The sequence below is a fragment of the Lipotes vexillifer genome, unplaced genomic scaffold, assembly GCF_000442215.2.
Source record: "Lipotes vexillifer unplaced genomic scaffold, Lipotes_vexillifer_v1.1 scaffold240, whole genome shotgun sequence".
Taxonomy (NCBI): Eukaryota; Metazoa; Chordata; class Mammalia; order Artiodactyla; family Lipotidae; genus Lipotes; species Lipotes vexillifer.
Genome location: NW_006797481.1, coordinates 3,421,440 through 3,426,641, shown reverse-complemented (window position 1 = coordinate 3,426,641; position 5,202 = coordinate 3,421,440).

Sequence of the window (5,202 nt, the reverse complement as noted above, 5' to 3'; positions counted from 1 at the left end):
GGCTATAAGACAGCCGTCTGCAAACCAGGAAGACGGCTCTCACCAGAACCTGACCACGCTGACACCACGTTCCTGGACTTCCTGGCATCCAGAACTGTGAGAAATAAATTTCTGCTGTTTAAGCTACCTAGTCTATATTTTTTGTTATAGTTCAACTCCTAACCAGATTACCATAAATCCTTACACTAAAGGCCTATTTACCTCGGTTTTTTATTACGTGATACAATTATGTCCAACTTTTAACAGAAAGTTATGACAAAGGCAAGAAAAAACAGTCTGAAAAGACAAAGTAAACATCAGAACTAGACTCAGATATGAAATAAACATTAGAATTATCAGAGAAGTAATTTACAATAACTATATTAATATGTCAATTGTTCTAATGGGAAAAGTAGTCAGCATGTAAGAACAGACAGAGAATGTAAGCAAAGGGAATTTTTTAAGGAGGTAAGGTTATTTCATATGATAGACTAATGGTGAATACATGGCACTGTATTTTTGTTAAAACACACAGAACTTTACAGCACAAAGAGTAATCGATCTATGCAACTTAATAATTTAGGAGGTCACAATTAAATGCAGAACATAGCCAAACAAATTACAAATGTGTGAGACAACCCCACTACTGCAGTGGAAATTTACAGATAATTAATGGGAGCAGAGTAGATAATCTATGTGTTAATGGACTAGACATGGAGAGATAAGTATAAACTCATGTTCAGCTTAACATAGATACAAATGATTACACATAGAAAAGTCTTTTGTTTTCATTCTCTTTTTTTATTGCACTATAGTTGATTTACAATATTGTATTAGCTTCAGGTGTACAGCAAAATGATTCAGATATGTGTGTGTGTATATATACGTACATATACATATATATGTATACATATATTCTTTTTCAGATTCTTTTCCATTATAGGTTATTATAAGATATTGGATCCAGTTCCCTGTATCATACAGTAAATCCTTGTTGTTTATGTATAGTGGTGCGTATCTGTTAACCCCATACTTCTAATTTATTATTTCCCCCCTTTCCCCTTTGGTATCCATAAGTTGTTTTCGAAGTCTGTGAGTCTGTTTCTGTTTTGTAAATAAGCTCATTTGTATTATTTTTTAGATTGAGTGATATATAATATTTATCTTTGTCTGACTTACTTCACTTAGTTTGATAATCTTTAGGTCCGCCTATGTTGCTGCAAATGGCAATATTTCATTCTTTTTTATGGCTGAGTAATATTCCATTGTATATATATAACACAGGGTTTAATTTCCAAAATATACAAACAGCTCATACAACTCAATATCCAAAAAAAAATAGACCCAATCAAAAAATGGGCAGAACAGGGAGGTCAGCTCGGTGCTTTGTGTCCACCTAGAGGGGTGGGATAGGGAGGGTGGGAGGGAGACGCAAGAAGGGAGAGATATGGGGATATATGTATATGTATAGCTGATTCACTTTGTTATACAGCAGAAACTAACACACCATTGTAAATCAATTATATTCCAATAAATATGTTAAAAAAAATGTGGGCAGAAAATCTAAATAGACGTGTATCCACAGAAGACACACAGATGGCCAACAGGCATATGAAAAGGTGCTCAACATTGCTAATTATTAAAGAAATGCAAATCAAAACTACAATGAGGTATCACCTCACACCAGTCAGAATGGCCATCATCAAAAAGTCTACAAGTAATAAATGCTGGGGAGGGTGTGGAGAAAAGGGAACCCTCTTGCACTGTTAGTGGGAATGTAAATTGATACAGCCACAGTGGAGAACAGTATGGAGGTTCCTTAAAAAACTAAAAATAGAGTCATCATATGATCCAGCAATCCCACTCCTGGGCATATATCCGGAAAAGATGAAAACTCCAATTTGAAAAGATACATGCATCCCAATATTCATAGCAGCATCATTTATAATTGCCAAGACATGGAAGCAACCTAAGTGTCCATCAACAGATGAATGGATAAAGATGTGGTACATACACAGAAATATTTATAGATATATGTATATACACAGGTTAGTATACATATGTATATTTTTTTGCTCTGGCAACTGAGAGGTACTAGAAGCAATGACACCCCAGTAGCAATGAGTTCACCTAGTGCCCGGATATTGGTTTCATTCTCCAGTGAAAGGAACCAGGGCTCCTGAGAGAAATGACCAATCCTACAAGATGACTCTGGAGCATCTTGCAGTTCCAGAAAGATGACACAATTCCCCTGCATGGTATGCCAAGGGTCCACTGTTTTCTCCAGGACAAAGCCAGAGGAACCACTTGTTCACTAGTGCCCAGAGAAAGAACTAGACCCCACACCCAAGCAATAAACCCATGGGTCTTTTTCTTGTTCCTACACTCTGATTCTTTGGCAAGGCTTTTCTCTTTATTTCTTTCCTAGCAGAGTGACCTAACTCTCCACCCTTCTTTGGCTCTACTTAGAAGCTCTCACTAAGACATCTGTTAGGGTCAGCCCACTAAATGTGTTTCAGATTTTATAGTTGAGCACTTGGATGTCACAGTCTCATTCCTGGCTCTATCCACAAAGGATGCGAGGGGCAGGCCTCTCTGTCTTAAATGCAAGATGAAAATTACAGTACGTTGGGCAGAGACTGTGAAAGGCTTTACGTAATAACGAGCCCCCTTGAATGAATTATGAATAAGGAAATGCCTATTAGCGTTTCGTACACTGACATCATGTCCTTATACAGAATAATCTTACAAGGAAGAGAAGATTTCAATTCTGAGGCCCAAAGCCCATTATAAAGTGCACACACACAAACTTTCTTTTAACCACTTTTCCTACCTGCTAGAAATGGCTTACAATCATATGATTTTAGAGTCATAGGTACAAAATTTTAAGCTTTTGACGGGAAACTGAGGTAGAGAGTTGCCTTGCTGTTGCGTATACATTATATGAAGATTTTATAAAAAAAATATTATTTCTGCAAGATGAAAAACCTTTTGTGGCTTAGAAGAACTATTTAGTCTTTTAGAAGTCTTAATAAATATTGGCTTTTAATAAAACTTTATTAGCAAGCCTTTGGATTAGAGCAATCTATAGTTTATCTCTACACAGTTAGGCAAGGAAAAGGATCTCTTTCTTTTCCCCCCATTCCTGGTTAACTATGGATTATAAAGCACAGGGAGCAGAAAATTGAAGCGATGTGACACATTTGGGTCTTTCTAGAAAAAGATGATACATAAAAGCCCAAACTTCTTGGGGCTTCCCTGGTGGCGCAGTGGTTGATAGTCCACCTGCCGATGCAGGGGACACGCGTTCGTGCCCCGGTCCGGGAAGATCCCACATGCCGCGGAGCAGCTGTGCCCGTGAGCCATGGCCGCTGAGCCTGCGCATCCGGAGCCTGTGCTCCGCAGTGGGAGAGGCCACAACAGTGAGAGGCCCGCGTACCGCAAAAAAAAAAAAAAAAAAGCCCAAACTTCCAAAACAGGTACATTAAGGGATGATTCTTTACATTGCAAATAAATTACCTGCCTTACAAAACTGATCATTCCAGGGCTTAATCATATAACAACCTACCTAGTATATTTTAAAAATCTAGTACATAAAAATTATTTGTATCAAAAATTTCTATATAGGCTCTCTGACTCAACTGAGAAGGGAAGTACACTAGTACCTGTTTATAAATATAAACATAAAAAAATTCATTAGCCCGGATATGATGCAAATTCTCTTCTGCTTTATTTATGTTTTCTTAAAGTTCAATTATTAAAAAAAAATTCTTGAGGTATTTGCTGTGCAAGTCATACTGTAATCTTATTTGGTCTTATAAAAGAAAGACATAAAACTATGGTTTCAACAAAGTGTATTTCCGAGCCATAGACTAATCTGAAATCCGTATTTTATGGTCAACAGAGTTAAGTAGACTCATGATCTTACTGCAAAGAAACTTTTTCCTCGTATCCTTGTCATCAAACTGTCATGAGAACTGTTTCATTCCATTCTAGGTCAAGACAGTTACTATATGTTTTTTTTTTTTTAACTTTGAAGAACTAACCATATTATAAACCTATCAAATTGCACATATATTGTCAGGAGCATTTCTCAAACGTTTTGTACTTAGAAGAAGCTTCTAGAAGTCCACTGGCTTATAGCAGAAGGTCAGTACTCTGCTAGACATCCCATTTTCCTTCCCTCTCTCATTACAGACTTCAAATGGAGCTCCACTCTCCAATGATTATGGATGGACAAAATGATGGGCAACAGAACCCATCCCAGATGAGGGCATTTTCTTGAGCTTCTAGCATTAAGATGATAAATGGGTAGATCATCTGGCCTTCAACAAATGACAAAGAAATATTACAACTGATTAGAGTACTTTCAGTTTTGTTGTATGTGCCCACTCTTGACCCTCTAGATATACGGATAAAGAAAATATATATTACTTCTGATATTTCAAGATAAAAGTTTTGAGGACATTTCTTTTATTGGACTTCCTGCTCTTGGCAGTAGCCTGATAGGGTGCAGTTTTATTAAAATAAGGAAGGCCTGGGGCTTCCCTGGTGGCGCAGTGGTTGAGAGTCCGCCTGCCGATGCAGGGGACACGGGTTCGTGCCCCGGTCCGGGAGGATCCCACATGCTGTGGAGCGGCTGGGCCCATGAGCCATGGCCGCTGGGCCTGTGCATCCGCAGCCTGTGCTCCGCAAGGGGAGATGTCACAACAGTGAGAGGGCCCACGTACCGCAAAAAAAAAAAATAAGGAAGGCCTGCATGGCACAGTCCAAACTCTTCATCCTCCTTCTATATTATCAACACTATATACAACCAGCTTCCCATTAAGCCACTTTACTTTGCCAGTGATTATTTCTCATGCCTTCTTAACAGGCTGTCAGTATTATTACTTCTGTTTTTGCTGTTGCTCAATTGCCTTTACATGTTTGGAGCAGGAAAGAGGACACTTTAAACACATTTAACCAGGTCTTAGTTTGGGGGTCAGAAATGTGCTGCAAGTCCCACACCAGCCTGCAAACGTCTGGTGTCCTAGATGGGAGTAGTAACAACTCTGCTCTTATTTTCATAACTTCATTATGGAAGATGTTCACTGGTTTCCTCCTCAGTGAGTTTAATTCACACCAATATATATATATATATATATATATATATATATATATATATTGGTGTGAATTAAACTCTCTGAGGAGGAAACCAGTGAACATCTTCCATAATAAAGTTAT